Raw genomic sequence first — 15173 nt, 5'->3', positions numbered from 1 at the left:
ACACCCCACATTAGTGAGAACTCTTAAGTGATGGTGAGCAGGTGCTATGTTAACATTAAGAACTGTGCATACTGTTTTCCTCCTTGCAATATTACAATCGATGAATGAGACTGGAATCTCTTCCTTAAATTCCAATGCCAGACAATATCTACATTGGAATAACTGTGAAGTACTATGAGCACTGCACATGTTTACACTAAGTAAAAATTTAACTTAATACATTAAAAAAGATATGTATAAAACACACACTATGTTAACATGAGTTTGTGTTTCTGAAAATAAAGATTTGAGTGCAAGAATCTTAAGAAAACCATGTTGCTAAATTAAAAAAAAAGTTATGTGCTACATTAAGAAATACATGTTCTGTTTAAAAACTGTGTTTTAAATTATTTTTTCTGGTTATAAGATTAGTATACAAAGAAAAGACCTATACAATAGGTAAAATATTTTTAAAAATTAATTGAGCTCACTTGTATTCCTTCCCTCCCTCTTCTATCTTCTATATTAACATTTGGACTCATTTTGCTTTTTAATGTAACTGATACTTAAAATACTTACAACAACAGAGATCTTTAGATGCTATTTTTAAATGCTTTTATTTTATAAACTTACATTAGGTCTGTTACCTTTCTTGAGTTTGAGTTTCCTAGATAACCTCAGCATTTTCTCTGCTGCCATAGCACCTCAGCCATATCTGTCTCTACCACAGCATTCAACTAGACTTCCCCTGGACTACTACTACTAACCCCTTGAAGGTTGAGGCTAGAATTTGTTCAATCCTATGTTCCCAGAACCTGACACAGTCCCTGACATATGGTTGAAACTTGAATGTGAACTGAATTTTGTCTTCTTGCTTTAATAAAAATTTAAGTGAATACAAATTCTCAAATGCATGTATGCCCGAGACTATTTCATTGGGGGAAAAAATAATGCCTGTTAACATATGCTAAGATTTATCATGTAGTAACGTCTGTTTACATTCCATTAGCCAAGCTCTAGGTCAGATAATCATCCCTAGCTGCAAGGAGGATTAAGAAATGCAGTCATTCTTGGAGCTCAAGTAAACTGCTGAGTTTTTATAAAAAGGTATCACATGTTTATACATGATTATAATAACGTGAGTCAATTCCAAGACTTATTCCAATGATGTATATACTTAGGTGAAAAGTTGCTGTTTCTTACCTTTTACAAGATACACTTGTACTCTGGACTCATGCTAGAATTATTTGCCCTTTTATAATATACTACAGAAAGATGTAAAAAAATATTTAAAGTTACAAAGAAAAAATGTGCTAACCTCCCTTTTCCATATATGGATAGAGCATTATAAATAAAAGGTGATAAAATCTGAATATTTACCATATAATTAGTTTTCTCTTGCAATTTTTCCAAATCCAGGAAACCCATTAGCCAATTTGAAACTATCCTAAATAATTATGAAGACAAGTGAGGGGCATCTAGGAAAAGGCCTTTTTGTTCCCTGCAGAGAAAGTGAAGCCCAGGAGGCTGAAAAGGAATGGATGGAAAAATAAGAGAAAGACCAGGAGATTCTTGCCAATAAAAATTCAAATGTCTAGAAAGTGTGATCAACAGTTACCATATGCTGCATAAGATTCAAGTGAAATACAGCTAAAAAGTATCCACTAAACTTTCTAGCTTTAATAACGAAACACTTCATATATACAAAAGTATATAATTTATAGGGAAGGCATAAAATAAAATTTTAAAAAGACAACTATACTCACCATCCTATTTCAAGAAACAGAACAATTCCAATACCTTTATGTTTTCCCCTCCTACCCTAGGCCCATGAACCTGTGGCAGAAATTGCTATGTTCCTCCCAATACCTGTACTCTCTTTCTCTCTGTTCTGGAACTCCTGATTTTCAGGTGGGCATATTTCTCAAGCCTCCTTGGATCTAAAAATTACTGTACAATAGATTTGGTCTAGCCAGAAGACCATGAAGAGAAGGCATACGTGCAACCTCCTTTGTAAGGTCACTTACTCCTCCACTCTGCCACATCACACTTGCCACATGGCTGTGGTGGTGAGCCACCGTCCCTGTGCGGATGAGGGGGATCCTTAGAAAGATCAAACAGAAAAGAGGAGCCTGGCTCCTGGATAACCGTGTGGAACATAACTGCAGTGCCCAGGCTACTTTCAACCTGTTATAAGACAAGTAAACTTGTATCTTATGTCACTTATGTGGGGTTTCTGTCAAATGCAGCTAAACCTATATCTTAACTAATACAATGTACCTCCTTAATCACATATTTTGTCTCATACTTTCTGGAGTAACTGGTATCCTGAATTTTATCATTCCTTGATGTCCTTTATATTTTTTCCATATAAATATATGTGATTCTATGTAACTTTTTAAATCTGTATGCTTTATAACGTATATAGACAGGGCGTCTGGGTGGCTCAGTAGGTTAAGCCTTGAGCTCAGGTCACAATCCCAGAGTTTCGGGATGGAGTTCTCCATCTGGCTGCTCCGCGAGGAGTCTGCTTCTCCCTCCGCCCTTTTCTCCACTCGTGTTTTCTCTCTCTCTCTCTCCGTGTTAAATGTATTCTCCTGCTGTATTACCCAACATTATGTACATGCAATTAATTCATCATTGTCCTATTTATAAATATCTAGAATGTTTCTCGCTTTTTATTATTATAAACAATGCTAGTATGAATACCTTATTCATCTCCTGGTACACGGGTGTAAGAATTTCTCTGGAGTATACTGCTAGAAAGGGAATTGCTGGGTTAAAGAAATGCATGAATGCACATGTTCAATTTCACTAGATGATATGTTGCATTACAAAGTAGTTGTAACTACATTTTTACTCCAACAAAGCAGACCTTGGTTCTCCCTGCTTTAGATTCATGCCAACACGCATATTGTCATGAGATTTATTTTTTGCAAATCACAGAGCATGCAAATATGATCTCATGGATGAAACTTGCATTGTTCTGCTTACTATTTAAGTTGACCACGTTTTCATACCAAAATTAGCCATTCACTTTTCCTTCTTTTGGGAAAGAACATGTTTTGATGATTTTTCGCTCTGAATGTCTTTTTCTTTATGATTTTTAAAGTCTTCTTTACAGGCTCTGGAAAGTTACAAATCCTCTGTAGGTTCTATACATTGCTTCCTGCCTGAGCTTCTTTTCAGTTTCTTTGCAGTGTCTTTTGGTCAACAGATGTTAGTTTAAATGTTTCCTCTTATATATGGTTTGCACTTTGTATATTTATGAGGAAGTCTTTCCCCACCCGGAAGTCATAAAGATATTCTTTCACTTTTCCCTAAAGCTCTAAGGTTTTGCCTTTTGTATTCAGGTCTTTATCTGAAATTGATTTTTTTTTCACTGCATGATTTCAATTTCAATTTCAATTTAATTTTTCTTTCCTATATGGATCATCAACTCACCAAACATCTTTTATTGAACATCCTCTCCAAATGATCTACAATGCTACCTGTTATTTATACCACATTCCATACATGTGTGGGACTATTTCAGGGATGTCTCATGTTGTACTATTTGTGTCTATGCTAATAACCAATGTCTTAATTATCATATGTTTACATCTTGACATATGATAGTGCAAGTTTCTCTACCTTGTTCCTCAGGAGTGTGTTGGCTATTACTGGCTGGCTTTCATCAAATTTATAAAAAAAAAAACCTGTAGAGCTTTTCTATACTGTATTTGTAAATCAAATGGGAGATTTTTGATTTTTAATATAACTAAAGGTCATCCAATCCATGAATATACCATCCCTCTTCATTTATTTAGGTCCTCTTTCTTTCACTAAAACTTTATGATATTCTTCTCTAAATGTCTTCACATATTTTGTTAGTTGTATTTTTCTAGGTATTTTTATATTTAGTTTTTCAATTGTAAGAGGAATTTAAAAGTAAAATAGACTTTCATATTTTGAACATACTCCACAACTTGGCTGAACTTTCTCATTCTAAATATATTTGTAGTTTTTTTTTTTTAGTTTTCTATTTTCCAAACATATTATCTACAAATAGTGACAGTTTAGTTTCTTTCACTCAATCCTAAAATTTTATTTTATTTTATTATTATTTAGGGAATTCCAACCATGCCACATGGGTTCCCCACTTCAGTAATGATAAGAAACGAAAAAGAAAATACTGTTTTGTTCTATATTATAAAGGAAATGCTCTTAATTTCTTAGAATTAAGAATGATATGGATTAAGAATAATTGTAGATTTTTTAGGGGGGTTATACTCTTTTTCAGAATATGTTCATAGGCTGCAAAAAGTATTTTTTAGTATATTAGTGTTGAATTTAATCATATACCTTTTGTGAACCCATTGAAACGATTACACAAGGTTTTCCTTGACCACACTCCAACTCCATGGGGGGGGGGGGTCTGTTTTTGGTTTTGTTTCTTTATCTTTAAAATTCTTTCGTATCCTTGTGGTTCCACTTGGTGTTTTCTATTAGTAAATCTTTTAGTTTATTATTCCTGAATTCTACTCTAATTTGTAATCTAATTTATAGTTAAATTCATCTGGTGAGGTATTAATTTTACATGGATTTTTCAGTTCGAAATGTTCAGAGGAGTCTCTTTTCAAAAAGTAGACTTCAATTATCTAGTGAAATAGTCTGCTTATTTTTTCTACTTGTTTTCTTTTTTTTTCTTAACATATTAATCACAGCCATTTTAAAGTTCTTATTAGCTAAATCCAGTATCAGAATCACTTGATAGTCTGATGCTAGTCTGTTTTTCCTCTTGAAGACTAGTTATGTGCTCCCATCTTTTGCAATGCCTAATAGTTTTTTAAAGATTTATTTATTTATTTTAGAAGGAAAGAGAGAAACAGTGGAATGGGCAGAGGGAGAGAGACTTTCAAACAGACTCCATGTGAGGTGCAGAGACCAATGCTGGGCTCAATCTCATGACCCTGACATCACAATCTAATGGAAACCAAGAGCTGAATGTCCAACAAACTATGCCACCCAGATGCTGCACAATCCCTAGTAATCTTGAGCTGAAGGCCAAATGGTATTTTTTTTTTAATCAAGTCTCCATATGATGTAATCTTTCTTTAGAAAGAGTTCTCTGAGAACTTATCTACTGCTAAGTAGATACAGTGTGGATTTCTCCCTTTTAACCCAATGTGAGTGCTCCTCAGTTAAGTCTGGGTTGGAGCCCTAGTATGGTTATTATATCTGATTTGCTCTTGGCCCTTCAAGGTTTTCAATTAAGTGTGTGATGTATTTTATAAAATTTCTCCTGATTATACAGACCTTAAGATAAAAAGTCTTTAGGGTATACTGAACATCACTCTGCTTTTAAGGGGCTTTTATCATTTATGTTTTGAGCCTCCCGCTCTGTGCAGCCCCAGTATTCAGCAAATGTTGAGAAAAACAATAGTCAAAATATTCTGAAGTGAAAATAACCATATGATTCAGGTCTCCCAAAATGGCACCAAAAGCATCCCCCACAGCTATCATCTACTAGCATGTGCACCAAAATTGAAAATTCTTGCCAAAGCTCTAGGGTAAAAGTTGCAGAAGCCAGCTCTCCTGAGTTGTTTCTTCTCTGAAGACATATATATATATATATATATATATATTAGATCTCCTCTATTTTTAAATTTTTTTTTTTAATTTATGATAGTAACACAGAGAGAGAGAGAGAGAGAGGCAGAGACATAGGCAGAGGGAGAAGCAGGCTCCATGCACCGGGAGCCCGATGTGGGATTCGATCCCGGGTCTCCAGGATCGCTCCCTGGGCCAAAGGCAGGCGCCAAACCGCTGCGCCACCCAGGGATCCCTTCCTCTATTTTTATTAGTTTCTTTTCACATATTTCTCTAATTTCTCTACATATTTCATTCTGAATTATTTCATTCCTATCAAGTCTCCGACACACAATTCTCTCTCCACGTACCTATCCACTTACTCATATTACTAACTTCTAATTAAGTTTTTTAATATTTTCTTTTTCTTTTTCTTTTTTTTTAAAGTAATCTCTACACCCAATGTGAGGCTTAAACTCATGATTATGAAATCAAAAGTCACATGCTCTTGTGACTGAGCCAGTCAGGTACCCCTCTAATTTATTTTTCTTTTTTTATTTTATTTTATGATAGTCAGAGAGAGAGAGAGAGGCAGAGACACAGGCTCCTGGTGCATGGAGCCCGACGTGGGATTCAATCCCGGGTCTCCAGGATCGCGCCCTGGGCCAAAGGCAGGCGCCAAACCGCTGCACCACCCAGGGATCCCTCTAATTTATTTTTCTTAAACATATTTAACTTACTTGATTTTAATTCTGTATATGATAATTGCAACATTTGAATTTTGCCAACCTGGAACATGAGGTTACCTATTTTAAAACCCAATTTTTGTCTTTTTAAATGAGTTACATCTGAAGCATGACTTTAAAGATCTAAAAGGCTTAATCTATTATAAATTCTATGCAGAAATCCTTTTTTCCATTTTTAGTCAAGCAACACTTTTTTAAAGTATCCATGTAATATTCACCAAGATAGATGATATGATGAGCCATAAAACAAATCTCAAATTTAAAAGGACTGAAATCATACACAGTATGTTTTGTGATCACAATGGAATTAAACAAGAAATTGGTAAGAAAATGATATTTGGAAAAATTCCCAAATATTTGAAAATGAAACACAATTCTAAATAATCCAGGGTAAAAGAGGAAATCATATAAGAAATTAGAAAATATTTTGAATTAAGATATATCAAAAATTATAAGATGTTAAAGCAGTGCTCAAAAGGAAAATTATAGCTTTCTGTGGTTACTTACTGAAAATCAATGTTTTTAAAGCTCCCATCTTAAAAGAAAAAGAGAGAGAGAGAGAGAGAGGCAAATTAAGCCAAAAGTAAGCATCATTTACTTACAATACCAACACACACCCAGCTAGCTATTGATAGCATTAAAAGGACTGGCAATATTGTGTTGGATATGTAACAATTTGAACTCTCATACCTTGCTGGTGGTAATATGAAATGATATCAAAAACAGTGGCACAAAAAGTTGTATATTTATAGCAGCTTTACTCATAATAGCCAAAACTCAGAGACAACAACCCAAATGTCCAAGAGTTGATGAATATATAAAAAATGGTGATATGGTCACTAGTGTGATATCATACAATTTAAACCATTGTTTTATATTCCTTTTTTTTTTTTTAATAGCCTCCACATCAAGCAGGGAGCCTGGTATGGAGCTTGAACTCACAATCTTGAGATTAACATCTGAGCTGAGATCAGGCACTTAGCTGAGCCACCCAGGTGCCCTTAAATCCTCTTCTATCCTCATTCTCCACTACTATTTCCTTTCACCCCTATTCTAATGTATTTGGACCTTTTGTTTGTGTGTGTATTATGGGACACATTTAGATTTAAATGTAAGCTTATATAAATGATATTGTCCTAGAGATCTTATTCGGAATCCATTTGTCTGCACTTGTGTCAACCCATATAATGCAGGATTTTAAGTCAGTATCTGGTAGTCCTACCACCTATTCACCCTGTTCTCTTTTTTTAATGTAACTTAACTAATTACGGATATATATATTTTTTGGATATATATTTTTAAATAAGTTAATATGTTTCAAAATATCCAGCAAAAATTCTGACTGCAATTACCTTTAGTTCAGGAAGCTTGCATGTCTCCCACTTATTAAGATATTACCTTTTATCCTATATAAGAACTTTATACTTATTTCTATAGCAATTTTATGTATTCTTTGTAAATAATTAGGTATTTAACAGTCTGCCTTTGGGGATATATGTCGTTTTTATTATAAATATATATTTTTTTAAAGATTTTATTTATTTATTCATGATAGTCATACAGAGAGAGAGAGAGAGAGAGAGAGAGAGAGGCAGAGACACAGGCAGAGGGAGAAGCAGGCTCCATGCAGGGAGCCTGAAGTGGGATTCGATCCTGGGTCTCCAGGATCGCGCCCTGGGCCAAAGGCAGGCGTTAAACCGCTGCGCCACTCAGGGATCCCGTTTTTATTATATTTTTAATTGGTTATTAATTATGTGGAGAAAGTATATTTGTTTTAATAATCTGTCGATTCTGTTGGATTTCCTATATAATTATTTCATCTGAAAATAATGACAATTTTATCTCATCCAAAAACAATCTTTCGTCAGAACTTTGAAGATACTGTTCCATTGTCTTCTGGCATCTAGAGAGTCACCAGTGAGAATTTCAACAGCAGTTCCATTCTTATCCATTACAGATCATGTGTTGTTTTTGTGGTTAGTTTTGTTTTCCTTTCAAAAGCTTTAACATCTTACGACCAAGATACTAAAAAATTCCATTAAAATGTGTTTAGGTGTAGGCTACTTAATTCCTAATGCTCAACAGTATCTCAAACTGAAAACACCATGTTGTTTTTTAACTATGGGAACTCTTCATGTATAATTTTTCTGTGTTCTGGTAGATTTCTATGACTTTATAATCTAATTCTTATACTGAAACTTTAATTTTAGTAACTTTATTTTTAATTTCTAAAGGAATTTTTTGGTTCTATTATTGCTCCTTTTTTATAACAGGCTATTCTGGGTGTTATTTTCCGTTCTTTGAATTATCTATTTCCACCAAGGTTAGCTACTTTTTTGGCCTTTTTTTCTTGCTGCTGATTTAAGCACTTGGATATACTACAATGCTGCACCTTAGATCCTCCTCACATCAATCACATCTCTATTCAAATGCCAATTATTTTAAAAAGACTTGTGCAACTATCTTATGTAAAAGAGACTACCCTCTTCCCCACAACTGTATCTCCTTAGCTCAGTCTACTGTTTTTTAAAAAGCACATCATCAGTTAAAATTTATATATTATCTCTCCCCAAATTGAATACCAGCTCCATAAAGGCAGGAACCCTTTCTACTGTGTTCACCATGGTATTCCCAATGCCTATACACTGTGTGGCACATGATAGATAGTATTTCTAAAATAAAAGAGGAGGACAAAGAAAAATAGGGAAAACATCCTAAGATTATTCTAAATAGCTGTATATGCCTCTGCTATTGCACATGAATATCTATTTCCCCAATAAGACTCCCTCCTGAATGCAAAGATTAGAAGTTCTGCATACATTTGGCAAGTGGCAGGCTTACTCTAAAAAAATTCTGCATCTCCCAAATCTCAATCATGTTTAACTCCTTCTAACTTTCTACTAAGCTAGTATAAAATGGAAGCATGGGAGCATTCTAAGAACTATAGCCATTTAAATTCAATAAGTATGCTGCTTTTATTAGGTAATTTGAGTATACTTAAAAGTCTGATGGAGAGATAATTGTTAAATTACTTTAAGGAGTGAAATATCATTTTGATTACAGGCTGTATTAAAGAACCTCTACTAGAAATAAAAACAAAATAAGAAAATATAGAATGATTTTATGACTCAGAATGCAGCAAAACTTTGGAACTCTGACTCAAAAAACAGAACTATAATAGAAAGCTTGATAAATTTATCAATAAAAATTAAAAATTCCCCCTTCTCCATGGGGGGAAAAAATCGAAAGAGTAAGGAAAAACAGGGGGGGGGGAAATACCAGCAAGTCATAACAAAGGGCAAATTTCTCTAACATATATATTAAGTATATGTGAGAAAATATGAAATAAAATATTCTCCTAACATATAGGAAAAACACTTAAAAATCAATAAAAAGGTAACAAATACTCAACAGAAAAGTGGGCAACAGATATAGGAAGCCAGTTCACAAATAAAAATGTCTCTTAAACACATGCAAAAATGATCAGTCACATATTAAAATAATGTAAATGGAAACTACACCATGACAACCATGTTTTCTATCTACAAAATTGGTTTAAAAAATGGCCAAAAGTTTAAAATTTTACTGTGGATAAAGAAATTGGCACTCATACATTGCTTGGGAATGTAAACTGGTTCATCTCCATATGGAGGGCAACTTGACAATCAAAAAAAAAAAGATAATTTCTTTTTAAAGATTTATTTAAAAAATTTTTTTTAATTTTTATTTATTTATGATAGTCACACAGAGAGAGAGAGAGAGAGGCAGAGACACAGGCAGAGGGAGAAGCAGGCTCCATGCACCGGGAGCCCGACGTGGGATTCGATCCTGGGTCTCCAGGATCGCGCCCTGGGCCAAAGGCAGGCGCTAAACCGCTGCGCCACCCAGGGATCCCAAAGATTTTTTTATTTTAGAGAGAGACAGAAAGCGAGCATGCATGCACGAGTGGGAGAGGGAGAGAGAATCTCAAGCAGACTCCCTGCACAGTCCAATGCAGGCTTGATCTCATGACCACAAGATCTCATGACCGAGCCAGAACCAGGAGTTGGATGCTTAACTGACTGTGCCACCTAGGTGCCTCAAATAACTAAATTTATAAACCTATATACTTTTTGACCTAGCAATTCAATTTCTGGGATTCTTTCCAACAGACATACTTAAAAGCATATGAGTTGAACTATACCTAGTAATAATGTATGAAAAATCCACTGCTAACATCATAGTCAATGATAAAAGGCTAAAAATTTTCCACTTAAAGATGAAAAACAAGACCAGGGTGTCCTTATCTTCACCTTCACTACTGATGTTCAATATGATACTGAAAGTTTAGCCAGAGTAATTATGCAAGGAAAAGAAATAGATAAAAATTTGAAAGAAATAAAATGGTCTATTTGCAGATGAAAAAAATAAAATACCTTGAAATAAGTTGAACCGAGGGGGTGAAACACTTACAACTTGAAAACTATACAATACTGCTGAAAGGAATTAAAGAGAACACAAATGGAAAGATATCTTATGTGCATGGATTAGAAGACATTATATTAGTGTTAATACTACTGATGTGATTTACAGATTCAACAAATCCCTACCAAAATACCAATAGCCAAATAGATCCCAATCAAGCTGGAGAAGGAGGATCCTAAGATCATTTACCAAAGACACACCAATGCTGAAACTATATATACAGGAACTATCTCTGAGAACAATCTGAAGAGAGGCAGAACAGTTATTCCACAGCTAATGATATAAAGGAAAAGCAACATCAAATAGGGTGGGAGGGGTAAAGACTTTGTTTGATTACCACCCACACCCTAGCTTGGCACCCACAAATAGGAGGGATATCACAAGCATAAAAGTACTCCCTAAAAAGGAAGAAGTTCAAGCCCCACAACAGGTACCCCATGTCCTGTGAACTTGCATCAAGAAGACAAGCCTTCATAATGTCTTGCTCTGAAAATCAGCTGGGCTTAATTCTGGAAGCTTTGAAAATCAATGGGGCTTATTTTGGGAGAGCCAAAGGGCTATAAGGAAGCCAAAACTCTGATCCTAAAGAACATACAAACTCACTTTCCCCAAGAAGCACTACAGAGGCAGCCATTTGAAAAGCTTCTGGGCCATATGTGAAGGAGATCTATTGACTAAGTTTAGGGTGTGTAATATAGGCACTAGAATCTGTAGGAACTTTATCCAGGATAGAAGTGCTGCTGGCAGGCACCATTTTTCTTGCCTTCTTCCTGCCTAGTTGGCCCAAAGCTGACTGTGCCATTTCAGATACTCTCCATTTACCTTGCTAGCAGTACTGCTCCCTCTGCCCCAGCATTCCCCTGCAGACCTGCCCATCTACCCACCTACCCCAGCAGGCAACCATACGAAGCAGCTCCTACCCTGCCAGACTCAGCTGACACTAACATCTCCAAAAAGTGGCACCTGTCCCAGCATGCAGCCTCAGCTAAGACAAGCACCCTTCCAAATGGCTCCTGTTTGAGGGAGCCAGCCCTACCCACCAATGCACCCAGAGCACTGATAGTCTAGCCATAACAGGAGGGCACATACACCCCACAGATGGAACAACCCTGGAGCAAGTGGTTCTGTTTACCATTTGAGATTAGACTTCTGGACCAAAAAGGATGTCTTCTATATAAGACCATTCCTTCAAGCTCAATAGTCACAGTTGATCATTCTAATACATATAAACAGAAAGATTCAGGCAAAATGAGAAGACAAAAAAAATGTGTTTATTTTTTTTTATTTTTTTTTTAAATGTGTTTAAAATGAAAGAAAAAGACAAAACCTCAAAAAAAATAACTAAACAAAATGGAGATAAGCAATTATACCTGATAAAAAATTTCAAAGTAGCGGTCATAAAGATGCTCACCAAGCTCAGAATGGATGAACACAGCAAGAATTTCCAGAAAGAGACAGAAGTTAAAAAAAGAACCAATGAGAGTTAAAGAACATTATAACTAAAATGAAAACCACTCTAGAGGGAATCAACAACAGATCAGACTTGCAGAAGAACAGATCAGCAATCTGGAAGAAAAGATAATGGAAATCATCTAAGCTGAATAGCAAAAAGAAAAAAGAATTAAAAATGAAGATAATTTCAGGGACCTCTAGAAGAACATCAAACCATATTAACATTCAAATTATAGGAAATCCATAAGGAGGAGAGAGAGAAGGGGCAGAAAACTCATCTGAAGAAATTATAGCTGATTACTTCCTTAACCAGGGGAAGGAAAGAAACATCCAGGAAGGAAAGAGAGCCCCAAATAAGATGAACTCAAAGAGTTCCACACCAAGACACATAATAATTAAAAAAATAAAAACTGAAGAGCAACAACAAAAAAGCAAGAGAATATTCATCAGACTGTCAGCTGATTTTTTAGCAGAAACTTTACTGCAGACCAGAAAGTGTGATATACTTACAGTGCTGAAAGAAAAAAAAAAAAAAAAACCAAAATACAAAAACATACAACCAAGAATACTTTACGTGGCAGGACTATCATTCAGAAGTAAAGAAGAAATAAAGAGAACAAGAAAGGAAAAAAGAAGGACTACAAAAACAACCTGAAAACAACAAAATAACAGTAAGTGCATAGATATCAATAAATACTTTAAATTGAAATGGATTAACTCTTCCAAAGACAAAGGATAGGGGGTGTCTGGACAGCTCAGTCAGTTAAATGTCTGCCTTCAGCTCAGGTCACGATCCTGGAATCCTGGGATCAAGCCCCCATCGGGGCTCCCTGTTCAATAGAGGAGCCTGCTTTTCTCTCTCCTCTTTGCCCCCCTCATACTCATGCTCTCTCTCTTGCATGTTCCTTCTATTTCGAATAAATAAATAAAATCTTTAAAAAAACAAAGACACAGGGTAACTGGATGGATCAACAATAAAAAAAAGACCCATCTATTACTGCCTATAAAAGATACATTTTAGACCTAAAGATACATACAGGCTGAAAGTAAGAGGATGGAAAAAATATTCCACCCAAATTAACATGAAAAGAAAGCTGGGGTAGCAATACTTATATCACATCAACTAGATTTTAAAACAAAGATTATAAAAAGAGACAAAGAAAGGCATTACATAATGACAAAGGGATCAATCCAAAAATAGGAGATGAGAATTATAAATATGTATGCACCCAACACAGGAGCACCTAAATATATAGGGTGAATACAAACAAATTAGGGGAGAAACTGACAGTAATACAATAATAGTAGGGGACTTTAACACCATCCTTACATAGAGGGAATAGATAGATCATCAAGACAGAAAATCACTATGGAAACGGATCCAAATGGTGTATTAGAGCAGATGGACTCAATACACAAACACATATACACACACAGAACACTGTATCCAAAAACAGCAGAATGTACATTCTTGGGGCATCTGGGTGGCTCAGTCAGTTATGTGTCTATCTACCTTCAGCTCAGGTCATGATCCCAGACTTCTGGGATCCAGCACCACATCAGGCTCCCTGCTCGGTGGAGACTCTGCTTCTCCCTCTCCCTCTCTCTCTGTGCCCACTAACTCTCTCAAATAAATACATTAAATCTCAAAAGAAAACAAAACCATATATTCAAGTACATATGGAACATTCTCCCGGACAGATCACATGTTATACCACAAAACAGATCTCAATACATTTAAGAATAAAATCATATCAAGCATCTTTTCCATGACAGTGGTATGAAAACAGAAATCAATTACACACACACAAAAAAAAAAACCCTAGGAAAAAACACAAACACATTGGGGCTAAACAACATTCTAATAAACAACCAATAGGTCAACAAAGAAATCAAAAATAAAGTGAAAAAATATCTTGAGACAAGTGAAAACAGAAACACAGTGCTCCAAACTCTAGGATATCTATAAATTTCCCTTTTGGAAATTTGGGCTAACTCTAGGATATCTATAGAATTTCCCTTTTGGAAATTTATAGATATAGAGGGCTACCTCAAGAGAAAAGAAAAATCCCAAATAAATAATCTAACCTGATACCCAAAGGGATCAGAAAAAGAAAACCAAAGACCAAAGTTCATAGAAAGAAAGATTGGGAGCAGCAATAAATGAAATAAAGGCTAAAAACAAACAAACAAAACAACCCACACAATACAAAAGATCTGTGAAATCAGGATATGTTCCTTTGAAAAGATAAAATTGATAAACTTTAGCTAGACTCATCAAGAAGAGAGAGGACTCAAAATCAGAAATGAGAGAGAAGTTACAACTAACAGTAGACAAAGGATTGTAAGAGACTATTATAAACAATTATGCCAACAAATTGTGCCAACAAACTGGACAGCCTAGAAGGAATGGAAAAACCCCTAGAAACATACAATCTTCCCAGACTAATCAGAAAGAAATAGAAAATCTGAACATTTCAATTATTACTAATGAAATTGAATCAGTAATCAAGAAACCTCCAACAAACAGAATCTCTGGACCAGAGAGCTTCATAGATGAATTGTACCAAACAGTATCTATCCTTCTCAAAGTACTCCAAAACACTGAAGAGGAAAGAATGCTTCCAAATTCATTCTGTGAGGTCAGCATTACCCTGATACCAAAACCAGACAAAAACACTACCAAAAAATTGCAGGACAATATCCCTGATAAACACAGTTACAAAAAGTCTCAACAAAAATATTAGCAAACCAAATTCAACAATACATTAAAAGGATTATAAATCATGTCCAAGTGAGATTAATTCCAGGGATGAAAGGGTGGTTCAATATCCACAAATCAATGTGATTTGCCACAATCACAAAATTAAAGATCATATGACCACCTAAATAGATGAAGAAAAACCCCTGACAAAATTCAACATCCATTTAGGATAAAAATACTCAACAAAGTAGGTATAG

At 35.1% G+C, this 15173-nt stretch overlaps 1 protein-coding gene across 11 annotated transcripts in view; it reads right to left on the bottom strand.

Moving 5' to 3' along the window:
- KANSL1L (KAT8 regulatory NSL complex subunit 1 like) overlaps positions 1-15173 on the bottom strand; it is a 129426-nt gene that overhangs the window by 23193 nt on the left and 91060 nt on the right. The gene's annotated exons all lie outside the window — the stretch shown is intronic.

Source organism: Vulpes vulpes, chromosome 16 (assembly GCF_048418805.1).
Source record: "Vulpes vulpes isolate BD-2025 chromosome 16, VulVul3, whole genome shotgun sequence".
In the NCBI taxonomy this organism is placed as follows: Eukaryota; Metazoa; Chordata; class Mammalia; order Carnivora; family Canidae; genus Vulpes; species Vulpes vulpes.
Note: the sequence above shows the minus strand (reverse complement) of the source record. Positions and strands in the feature narration are given on the sequence as shown.